Genomic DNA, 12,906 nt, shown 5'->3' on the forward strand with positions numbered 1-12,906 from the left:
TTTTTGTGCAAATATTTGCTCATTTTGAAATGGATGCCTGCAACACATTTCAAAAAAGCTGGGACAGGGGCAACAAAGACAGGGAAAGTTGATGAATGCTCAAAGAACACCTGCTTGGAATATTCCACAGGTTTATAGGTTAATTGGAAACAGGTGAGTGCCATGATCTGGTATAAAAGGAGCATCCCCAAAAGGCTCAGCCGTTCACAAGCAAGGATGGGGCGAGGATCACCACTTTGTGAACAACTGCGTGAAAAAATAGTCCAACAATAGTCCAATAGTCCAATAGTTTAGGAACAATGTTTCTCAACGTTCAATTACAAGGAAGTTAGGGATTCCATCATCTACAGTCCATAATATAATCAGAAGATTCAGAGAATCTGGAGAACTTTCTACACGTAAGCAGCAAGGCCGAAAACCAACATTGAATGCCCATGACCTTTTATCCCTCAGGCGACATTGCATTAAAAACCAACATCGGGAGCAAGAGGGGATTAAAGACCTTGCCCAAGGGCCCTTACTGATTTTCCATTCAGGCTGGGATTTGAACCTAGGATCTTCTGGTCTCAAGCCCAATGCCTTAACCACTAAACCATCACCCCCATCTTTGCTTGTGAATGGCTGAGCCTTTTGGGGATACTCCTTTTATACCCAATCATGAGACTCACCTGTTTCCACTTAGGTGTTCTTTGAGCATTCATCAACTTTCCCAGTCTCTTGTTGCCCCGTCCCAACATTTCAAAATGAGCAAATATTTGCACAAAAACAAAAAAGTCTATCAGTTTGAACATTAAATATCTTGTCTTTGTGGTGTATTCAATTGAATATAGGTTGAAGAGGATTTGCAAATCATTGTATTCTGTTTTTATTTACATTTCATATAATGTCCCAACTTCATTGGAATTGGGGTTGTAAATGCACAGTGCAGATTGTATGAAAATGTACTGATCATATTAATTTTTACACAAACTCTTGTCACTTTAATTAATGTAAGTGTAATGTGTTATTCAGCTACATTTACAGTTGTGTAATTACTTTCTCCAGTTTTGCCCTAGTTTTAGTCAAAAGAATGGAAAGAGGCTTTTGAAGACAGAGGATTGACAATTAGGAAGACGTTTTTCAGGATTAATGAAGATCGGGATTCAAAAGTTGGCTTGCAGGAGAGATATTAAGACAAATATTCACGATTAGTGTGGTGTGAAAATGGAGAACTGGGTGCAGAAATGACTCAGAGTCTGAATGGAGGAACTTGAAGAGTGAAACAAGGACTTGTGACTGCAGAATCAAGAAAAAGCTTAAAGGTTGCCTTAATAAGGCTGTGTGATTGATGTATGAGGCTGTGCAGTGAAGGCATCACAGGTGAAATGGATGTGGCAGAAAAGAGAATGTTCAGGAGGAAGTGTGCAGTCACAATCTGAAGTATGCTAAAATTGGAAGGGGTATCTAAGAAGGTACAGGAAAACAGATTTAGCTGGTTTGAATGTGATGAGAAGAGACAATGAACAAACAGAGTCAGGAAATACAGAAGACACAGAGGGGGAGGCCAAAGTGGAGTTGGATGGATAGATTAAAGCATGATTTTGGGGGGTTAAAGGACTGAATGGAGAGAAGCTGCAGGGCCAGGATGTGTGGAGGGAAGGTTGGGCTCAAATATCGACCACACACAAAATTAAACTTGCAATAACTCATAAACATCAATGCTCTGTCATATAATGGGAATCTAGTTGACTACAGACTGGATCGCAGGTTTTAAATAATTGGGACTGATTAAGACCCAGATCTGATTTAAAAAAACAAACAGGAAGAAAAATAAATGGTATCAGCCTGAATTTGCCACTGAGCGTCTTAGATCGGGTGGGCCAGATGCCTTTAAGAAAATTCAAAAGCTAGTGCAGGACTCTGCCCAGATGCAGCATTCCCCTCCACAGTGCAGTCCTTCATCACGCCTGGGGTCCAAGCATTTAGGCAGCTGTGAGAATATATGAGCCAAGACAGCTGGTTATGTGAAGAAGAAAGCCGAATGTGTTAGACAGGCGACGGTTTGTCCTCTTCACGGGGATCTCAGATCATTTCCTGGTGTGAAACTATGCACGGTCCCTTATGTAATGTTCCTCCTCCAAAGCCATGAGGAATGTCATTTGTTGCACACTTGATTTTTGTTTGCCAACAAGTTTGAGTTTAAAACGTTTGTCAGTGTGTAAAATAGGAAGATCAATTTCTGCATCTTTCAACAAAAGCTTTGCCAAGTCCCAGTGATAGCCCACCGAGCTGTGCAACAGTTGCTGTGATTGGTGCATTTGATGTTTGTCACAAGCAGCCAATAGGTTCAGATCAGTTTTTGTGACACACGTTCTCATGCTGTACGTTAACCTTCACATTCTGTCCATGATCCAGGGCCCTATTTTATAAAGAGGTCTAATCTTTTAGTCTACTAAACTTATTTAGGCAACAACAGTTAGTCGCCCAACATTATCTGTCTAGTCTCCATTTCACATTGACGGCTAAACTTGTAGATTAACCTTTTTATGTTAGTCTACGATTTTCTACGAGTTAGTCTACGAGTGCCGTTGCCAAGAAACGCCTCCAATGCGCAGCAGTTTTGTTTACTTTTGGGTTGGTCCGTCTGTTACAAACATGGAGGAGTCTGCTGCAGCAGAGGACAGTTGCTCCCGACCTCAGCATCCATAAACATCTCCAACGGATTATTCTGGTCCTGGAACACCCGCTCCCACCGCAGGTCTCTCCATCCTTCCTTCTCCATCAAGTGGTGATACATGATAGCTGCCTTTTTTGAGGTAAGACACTGAAGTTTTGTTGACTAAAATAAGATTAGCTTCTTCTGTACCAGGCTAAAAACTTTAGTCGGGTAACACGAAACTTTAGCCGACTAAGCGCTTTATGCAACGACTAATGTCGAAAGATGAGTAGACTAAGTGAGTTTAGGCCACCAAAAAAGATTAGAATGCTTCATGAAACTGGGCCCAGGAGTGAAATGAATTGTTAAATGCAAAATAACAGCTGTGCGATGCATCATTTCACACCAAAGACAAATTGCGTTTGCTTACTATACAGTATGTTTCAGACACTTTGGTTATAACTGCATATGATTGTAGCTGAAATGGCTCAAATGGCCAGCAGAATTAGAAGTAACAATGTAATAAGTGGAGAAATTACTGACAAAAATAAAAACACAAGACTTCACGGTTCTTGTTTAATCATCAATATGATAATAGGCAAGTCTTAAAAGAAATGTCTAATTCTGTTAACACATCGCATTTAAGACGATCACATGCAGCAGGAAGTCTGACTGCAGTCTTGTGATTCTGGCATGAAAACAAATTACTTTGACTTTATTTCAGCTCATCCTGTGTCTGTGTTAAGGAGCTGAACTAGTTAAGGATTTAATTTGGTGATCTCAGAGGTCTGGAGCTGGAGGAGGGCAAACAGTGAGGCCCTGATGTCATCTTGGACAAGACGGACTGAATCATGTCTGAAGAAAGGTTTGGGTTTCCTCAGTCGTGTACGAGTTGAGCGGACATGCTTTTGCACTGACACAAGACCAGTCATGAGTGCTGCAGTTCTGTGATTGCGTACTTCTGGGAGGACAGTGAAACTGTAAACCAGAGGCTCATCAGTGAAGAGGGAAGAAAATATGAATTAAGAGGAACTCGCAAGACCATGATGTCACATATGGTGATATTACTCAGTGACATTCGGGTCTTGCAAGTGTATCCAAAGTTTGAATTTAATACACTATAATATACTTGGATGGAGTATCAGAAAAACATCTTTGCTTCACAGCCAAACCCTAAAATAAATCTGCTTGTCAACCATAAAATCAACCGTATTAAATCATACAAGTCCTCAGTGTGTGTTAACAACGCAAGTCATGAGTTTGCAGAGCCAAGATCTTTGGCTCTAAGCATTTAAAAATGTATTCATTTGTTTTCTTTTTCTTTTTTTTTTCTTTTTTTTGCATTTCTGCATCATGTATATTGTGCTAGCTCAGAATCAATTTGCAATTGTTGCATTTGATTGCATCCCATGAATGGGTGAGATGAAATGTAAATTATTTTGTTCATTGTTCTTTTTTCTGCTTCTTGGATCAGTGTATTATGATTTACTTATTATTTAATTACTTTTTTTTTCCTGTTGTACTACCCTCTTCAGTCTTCTAAAACTAATGCAGTACTTTCAACCACAGCGGGGGCAGTATAAAGAAAGAAGCAGTGTAAATGTGGAAGCAGAAAAGAAAATACAAACAAACTGAATAAGGCAAAATTTTCTAAAATGAAGAGGAAAGTATTCTGTTGTCCATAAAAGAGGATCCATTTATCTTCTTCAGTCTTCTTTAATCTCACGTAATTGGTTTTTAATCTCCCCTCATAGGGTTAAATAATCATAACCACCTGACAGTTCTTCTAAGACTCTTACTGACAGAACTGTAAGCCTTTTCCCCACGTGTAGTTAATGCTGTGTATCCCCGTGCATTATTCTGTTGTAGCATTACATAAAAATAGAACACTGCTGCTAATATTGAAAGGTCACTTGAATTAGACCTGGTGAAGAAGGTTATTTATATGTACTTTACCAGTGCGACATAATAGAGAGACTGCATAGAAAGTGACACAGCCGTGCTGTACTCTGTGTGCTATGTTAAAGTTAGCGATTTTCCACAAAAATTGACAGGAGTTTACTTTGTGTTGAAATAGTTATTATGAAGTACCATTGTTTCTGTGGTACATTGCAAAATTCCAGCTAATTTTTTTGCTGGTAAAGTGTTTTAGGGGCATTCCACACCAAATATAGTGTGTTTGCCCTGTGAGCCCTTGCAGAAAATATGAAGAAAGCACATGTGCATGCACAACTTTTGAAGTTTACCTTTGACCTCATAACCACATGTATAAAATGTTAATCTCCCCACTGCCTTCATTTTGGCAAAAACCAAAAACATAATTGTGACTAAAGTTAGTATTGACAACTGTCCCCCATAGATGAAAGTGAGTGTTGCTTTATCGGTCCAGCAGATATCCAGCAAAGTTTTGCTGTGATATATGTCCACATTTGATTGCCTTTGTTCACTAGCTGCTTATTCCTTTTGTTTTTTCTACTATTTTACTTTTTTTATCATTATTATTACTATTATTACTTTTTATTTATTTCAGTTGTAAAAGGTCTACCATGTTTCTTAGGTTCCATGATACTGGTGTTTACCAGGGTTGCTGTTTGAGTGTCAGAAACCTAAAGCTTAATCACAGTATTTTCATCAACATGGGTCAGAATCTTAAAGTGTTTTCACTTGATGGTGAACTCTTTATTTAAATACTAAGGACCAAAATTATGTCAGAGTAAAATTAAATTAATTCCTGACTTAAATGGGAGTAAAAAAAATTGAAGTGAGCAAAAATTGGCTTCTTTATTAATCTGTGCTGTCTCAACAGTTTATGTTCAAGCTTTTTGGCATAGTGATGTGCAGAGAGGCAACAAATATGAAACTAATCAGACATTAGGACAAAACTATTAATCTGGGTTCTTCCATCACATTCTGGATTACTACATTGTGAATCGGATTGAATTATTTGGTTGTTTCAGAATTGTGCCTGTTGGTTTTTGCATAGGATTTCACTCCGTTTAAAGTAGACCTGCATTGAAATAAATGTGGTCAGATCTCAGAAAGAAATAGCTGATATGTATTTATAAGACCCTTATGAATGCAGTAAAGTAAATCTGCAAACCCGGATTTGTAATTCAGATGAGAAATCTTCGTTTAAAAATGACAAATTTGCAGCTAAGATTTGGCCCTCCACGAAAACTGTTTGTACATCCGGGGCATTGCCATGACGCGAGGGAGAAGATGGAGCGCTTGCGCCTTCAGTCCGATCCCGCATTGAAATTGATTTTATCTGTTAGTAATGTTACTGTTATACACATCCTGGTTTCAACATCCAAAAGTAAGCTGCACTGAATGCGAGATTACAGCTCTGCATGCTCAGATCAGCGGCGACATCGACAGCGGCGATGTTCTTCCCCGATGCCTTGCTCTCTGCCTCCAATGCGCTTACTGAATCTGTGGGCTCGGTTAACGCCGCAGCGGGCCACTCACACCTCCCCCGTATCTGTTGTGCAGAGCTGTAGCCAACTCCGGTACCACCTCCCTGTCTACTGAATGGAGGTGCGGCCAACTTGGCAACAAGTCCAGAGACTACGCTCGCTGTTTTGATGCGGAGTGCTCCGGCATCCCTCAAAGATAGACTTCTTGCGGAAAAATCCGCATTGCCGCATGGTCTCGGTAACCGCAGCCGCAGAGCTCCATGGCCACTGAGAGAGGTTTGTATCTTTTTAATGACTTGGCTTCTTTGTGGGTCCCGCATCCGTACCTCGCAAGAGTAACACCGGAGGCTAAAGAAGAAGGCTAAAAATAATTTTCAAGCAAAAATAAAAGAAATGTATACTCACCAAACACAAAGTTTTAAAAAAAAGTCCATCCTTCCATATGAGACAATAAAAAGGTGCTTTTGTAAGAGATGCAAACTGTCGTAAATCCACAAATTACAGTTGGCGCGTGCAATGCATGCTGGGATAGTGTCTTCTCTCTTGCGTCTCGGCAATGTCCCGGATGTGATGACAGTCTTGCGGAGGGCTAAATTTTAGCTGTAAATTGGTTATTTTTAAACAAAGATTTCTCCGTTGAATGACAGATCTGGGCTTGCAGATTTACTTTACTACATTCAGAAGGATCTTATGTGTAAATTTAAGTCATTTTTTGGTCCAAAGATCTGACTGCATTTATTTCAGTGGAGGTCTACTCTAAAGATTTTCCCATGACCAAAAATTAAAAAAAAAAAATAAATAACTGCGACAGTGTCAAATCTCTGCTGTTACTGGGTAGATTTCTTTAAATGGAACAAATGGGCTTTCGGCAGCGAAGAATGGGTGAGCCTCATATTTCCGGGTGTCCTTGAAAGCAGCATGTGAGTGTGGTTGTAAACTGAAGCGGAGCGGCAGAGTGACAGAAAAGAGGAAAGTGTGCTTCATCTGGATTCTAATTTTTAATCCCTCTGACTCCAATAAAGACGTTTTCGCCGCTGTTCTGGCGGCACAGACGGGATTCCTCGCCGTTTTGTGCTGTTTTACTACGGAAGACGATCCGTCAGTCGTTCTTTGGACTTTATTTTGAAAGTCATAAACTTTTACAGTTTCAACGTTATGGAGCAAAGGTAAGAAAATCTCTTTAAAAGTGGCTTTAATTATCTTTGCGTGTGCTACAACGGCTTCCGTTTAAGAAAACAATAAACGGTGTGTGCGAGGATTATAGGCTGCACTTTGAATGATGAAATAGATTTTGAAGAAAACGTTTCATCACATTTTATTCCAGATTAAATCACTTTAACTTGACTGAACTTGTTTAAGTAGTTCTATGGAGTGAAAACTGGTTTGAGAAGCTAGTCCATGAGTCAACATGAGTGTTATCTGTTTTTGATGAGTTTGGCACATGAACAAGGCAAATCTTGGAAGTTTAAACGGCGTTTGATGACGTCATAGGCTGTCGCAGATGAAACTGGAAAAATTTGGACTGGAGAAAAAAAGATCTGACGATGTCACATTGGACAGAAAAAAATGTCAGATAAAACTGCAAAAAGTCATTTTGTGATGTTACAGGTGAAACTGGATTGAAGATATTCATTCTCATATTAGACTAAAATACATATTTAATGATGTAATAGATTAAACAGGACAAGACATTTGATGATGTCAGATTAGACTGGAAAAAAGACGTGATGTCACAGATTCGAGTGAGGAAAATTTTTTTGAGTACAGTTAAGACTAAAAACATGTGATAATGTTGCAAGAAGGCGGGGGCATTTGATGATGTCACAACTGGTAAAAACATTTGGTGTCATCACAGATAAAGAATGTGTGTGGGGGGACCTTGTGTGTCACAGATTGGACTGGAAAACATACTTTTGATGATGTCACAGATTAGACAAAAACATATTTGATGATGTTGCATATTAGACTGGAGTGTCCTCATTGAAGACAACTTTGGATGCTGTAGCTCCTCTGAAAAAGAGAGCTTTAAATCAGAAGTGCCTGACTCCGTGGTATAACTCACAAACTCGCAGCTTAAAGCAGATAACCCGTAAGTTGGAGAGGAAATGGCGTCTCACTAATTTAGAAGATCTTCACAAATATGTAGGACTGCTTTTTTGCATTTACGCAATATCTCTAAAATTAGAAAGGTCTTGTCTCAGAGTGATGCTGAAAAACTAATTCATGCATTTATTTCCTCTAGGCTGGACTATTGTAATTCATTATTATCAGGTTGTCCTAAAAGTTCCCTGAAAAGCCTTCAGTTAATTCAAAATGCTGCAGCTAGAGTACTGACAGGGACTAGAAGGAGAGAGCATATCTCACCCATATTGGCCTCTCTTCATTGGCTTCCTGTTAATTCTAGAATAGAATTTAAAATTCTTCTTCTTACTTATAAGGTTTTGAATAATCAGGTCCCATCTTATCTTAGGGACCTCATAGTACCATATCACCCCAATAGAGCGCTTCACTCTCAGACTGCAGGCTTACTTGTAGTTCCTAGGGTTTGTAAGAGTAGAATGAGAGGCAGAGCCTTCAGCTTTCAGGCTCCTCTCCTGTGGAACCAGCTCCCAATTCAGATCAGGGAGACAGACACCCTCTCTACTTTTAAGATTAAGCTTAAAACTTTCCTTTTTGCTAAAGCTTATAGTTAGGGCTGGATCAGGTGACCCTGAACCATCCCTTAGTTATGCTGCTATAGACTTAGACTGCTGGGGGGTTCCCATGATGCACTGAGTGTTTCTTTCTCTTTTTGCTCTGTGTGCACCACTCTGCATTTAATCATTAGTGATTGATCTCTGCTCCCCTCCACAGCATGTCTTTTTCCTGGTTCTCTCCCTCAGCCCCAACCAGTCCCAGCAGAAGACTGCCCCTCCCTGAGCCTGGTTCTGCTGGAGGTTTCTTCCTGTTAAAAGGGAGTTTTTCCTTCCCACTGTCGCCAAGTGCTTGCTCACAGAGGGTCGTTTTGACCGTTGGGGTTTTTACGTAATTATTGTATGGCCTTTCCTTACAATATAAAGCGCCTTGGGGCAACTGTTTGTTGTGATTTGGCGCTATATAAATAAATTGATTGAGTATTTGTCACAGATTAAACGGGAAAAATACATTTGATGATGTCACAGATTAAACAGGAAAAATAAAAATTATATATTTGCACTTTGACATTTTATAGATTAATTATTTCAAAAGTAATTGACAGGTAATAAATTGTCTTCAAATAGTCATTTTGCCATTTGGATGTTTTACCTTAATATGTCACAGGCTTTACAAAGAACAATGAGAAGATGCAAAGTTTTTTTTTTGTTTGTTTTTTTTTTTTTTTTAAGAAAAGTACGAGGTCTGTTAGAAAAGTAATGGACCTTTTTATTTTTTGCAAAAACTATATGGATTTAAATCATGTGTGATTGCATCAACCAAGCTTGAACCTTCGTGCGTCTGTCGGTTGCGTCATTTGCTTATGAGCACGCCTTGTGGGAGGAGTGGTCCAGCCCCCTCGTCGGATTTTCATTGTCAGGAAATTGGCTGATCGACTGCCGCTTTGCTCCATGAAAATTTTTTCAGAAAGTGTGAGAGACAGCCAGGTGGAAACCATTTGGAAAATTCAGATGGCTTTTGGTGAAGATCTTATGGGGATCACACAGATTAAGGTCAATTACAACTGGATTAAAGAGTTCTTCAGAAATTTAGAAACTTATTTTGATCAAAGTGCTTTTTTCATGATTGCTCCTGTGATTGCATAATTGAGTTTATCAGAAAGTGGCTGTGAAGGAGTCGCGGTTTTGGTGCTCAGTGATTTAAGGCTGCTGTTGGTAATTTTGCTGAAGAGGTTTGTTGTAATTATACATCTTCGGCACAAGTTAACTACATGTGCATTCATTATGCTGCTGAGGAGGTTTATGTGTTTCTGTTGAGTGGATTGAAGGCTGCAGAATTCAATCTAACAAAAGTGTTTTCGTGTAAATTAGAGAAAAGGTTGGGGCTGTGTTAGAATACATTCAGTTCAATTTTGGATCACATCCAGACAAAGAAGCGGAGTAAAAAAAAAAAAACAAACTTGTTAGATTTCAACATTGGATGAAGAGATATTGTTGGGTGGTTGTATGCACATTAATGGTTGGTCTTCTTGTTTGCCCCAATCTGCAGAGGAGGGTGGAGGTTGTGTGATCTTTTTGTGGATACTGTAACTCAAAATGTGTTGGCTGAATTATGATGAAATTTTGTCGGGAGATTGTCTATTGATCAAAAAGGAGTTGAGTAAATTTGAAGTCACATTGCTCCCCTTCCTCTCATTACATTGTCTTTCTTTTGTTTCACCTTATGAATTCACAAGCATGTGATGGTGCTAAACATCTGCCTTCCACTGTTGGCTGGTGGAGAAAATGAGGTACTTTTTTTTGTTTTTATTTAATTGGCTTTTCGAGCTTTGAACCCATGGATTGCTGGACAAATTGGAAGTAACCCTCTTGGGAAGAAAAACTAAGTCAGATTTCTTTGATTGTTCAAATTTATTGTGCATTTACACCTTTTTTGACACAATTATTGGATGAGGCCACAGTGAGCCAGAGTAAGTCTTGCTGTCATATCTTCTCTACTCCAAAGTTGTGTTCAGTAATGCATTAAAAACTCAACAGTAATCTGTTTTTTGCTGCTGCTCCAACCAGAGGTCACTGTGTCTCATGACTGGCTTTGAACAGATGGACACGACTCAGCTGTTTGCACACTAAACACACATCCATACATGGCAACTGGAGGTGATTATAATGTGTTAATGTCAGTAGCTGATACTATGTTTTAAGTTCTGCACGGAGTTACAGTGCATCCAGAAAGCATTTACAACTGTTCACTTTTTCCACATTTTATGTTACAGCCTTATTGCAAAATGGAGTATTTTTTTTGTCCCCCCCCCCCCCCCAAAAAAAAAAAATTCTAATCACAGAACCCCATAATGACAACATGAAAAAAGTTTATTTATTTTTTGCAAATTTATTAAAAATAAACTAAAATCACATGTACATAAGCATGCACACCCATTGCTCAGTTCATTGATGCACCTTTGGTAGCAATTACAACCTCAAGTCTTCTTGAATATGATGTCACAAGCTTGATGCACCTATCTTTAGGCAGTTTTCCCCATTCCTCTTTACAGCACCTCTCAAGGTCCATCAGGTTGGATGTGGAGTGTCAGTACACAACCATTTTCAGATCTGTCCAGAGGTGTTCAATCAGATTCAGGTCTGGGCTCTGGCTGGACCACTCAAGGACATTCACAAAGTTGTCCTGAAGCCACTCCTTTCTCTCCTTTCTCAAACTCATTCCAGAAAGGGCAGAGAGGGTGCAGGCTTTGTTTGCAACCACCCACTCCATCAAGTGATTTTACTGATTAACTGATTCCACCTGCTCAAAGTGATGTTAATCAGTGAAATCACCTGGTGGAGTGGGTGGTTGCAAAGAAAGCCTGCACCCTCTTGGCCCTTTCTGGAATGAGCTTGAGACCTCTGCCTTAGATGTTAAGCCTCCAGTTAAGCTGTAGAAACATCATTATTATTTTTAATAAATTTCCAAAAATCTAAAAAAAAAAAAATCACATTGTCATAGTGTGTAGAATTTAGAGGGGAAAAAAAATTAATTTCATTCATAAGGCTGTAACATAAAATGTGGGAAATATGTAGCGCTATGAATACTGTCCTGTTGCGGTTCTCACCCAAGGTAGGGTTTAGTTATTTTTCACTTGCAGGATGAATCGGATTCTAAAATAATCATTAACTTGCCTTGTAACAATTTCTTTATATGGCTGTAACAGACAGAATCATTTTCATGTTCAAATAGAGGAGTGCTGTATAGACGTTTTAGACCTGTTTAATGTTTATCAAAATAGCAAATACAGTGCCCTCCAAAAGTATTGGTCTGCTTGATATTTCACACATTTTAATTTTTTTCCTAGTACCATTTCAAATACAAAAAGTTGGTCAGGCTTCTCAATATAAAAAAAATCTTCCTTAAACTCAAACTCAAAGCAGATCTCGACAACGTGATAGAAATTAATTAAAAATATAAATGCCAAGATGATGGGTTGCATACGTATTTATTGTATACGTGTTTTTTCTATGGACTTGCTAGCGCTCGGTCTGTACTTACACCTCACTCTGATATTCCTGTACAGACTGAGCAAGTGAGGTTAATAATTTGTTTATTATATGTCTTTTATTTATATATATATATATATATATATATATATATATATATATATATATATATATATATACGAGGGCTGTCCATAAAGTATAGGTCCTTTTTATTTTTTTCAAAAACTATATGGATTTCATTCATATGTTTTTACGTCAGACATGCATGAACCCTCGTGCGCATGCGTGAGTTTTTCCACGCCTGTCGGTGACGTCATTCGCCTGTGAGCACTCCTTGTGGGAGGAGTCGTCCAGCCCCTCGTCGGAATTCCTTTGTCTGAGAAGTTGCTGAGAGACTGGCGCTTTGTTTGATCAAAATTTTTTCTAAACCTGTGAGACACATCGAAGTGGACACGGTTCGAAAAATTAAGATGGTTTTCAGTGAAAAAGGCTGATGAGGTTTCAGAAGAAGTCGGTTTCAGCATTTTATCCGGATATTCCACTGTTAAAGGAGATTTTTTTAATGAAAGACGTGTGGACGGGTACAGGAAAAACACCTCCGTGTTGATAACCATTTGTAAAATCCAGGCGGCTTTTGATGGCTTTCAGTGGAGTGAGTATATGAGAAATTGTTTAACAGCTGGATATGTTCCAACTTGTCCTTAAGGCTTCCAACAGAGGTGTTTTTCCTGTG

At 39.0% G+C, this 12,906-nt stretch overlaps 1 protein-coding gene across 7 annotated transcripts in view; it reads left to right on the forward strand.

The window, feature by feature from the left end:
* The window catches only part of arhgap32b (Rho GTPase activating protein 32b), a 264,214-nt gene that overhangs the window by 216,622 nt on the left and 34,686 nt on the right, over nt 1-12,906 (forward strand). Inside the window, exon 1 of one of the 7 annotated variants that reach the window (XM_034178907.1) lies at nt 6,976-7,217. The exons of the other annotated variants lie outside the window; for them this stretch is intronic. The gene's annotated coding sequence lies outside the window, so the exon portion shown is untranslated. Of the gene's footprint in view, nt 1-6,975; nt 7,218-12,906 lie in introns of those variants that run through there. 7 annotated transcript variants of the gene reach the window in all.

Source organism: Thalassophryne amazonica, chromosome 9 (genome assembly GCF_902500255.1).
Source record: "Thalassophryne amazonica chromosome 9, fThaAma1.1, whole genome shotgun sequence".
Taxonomy (NCBI): domain Eukaryota; kingdom Metazoa; phylum Chordata; class Actinopteri; order Batrachoidiformes; family Batrachoididae; genus Thalassophryne; species Thalassophryne amazonica.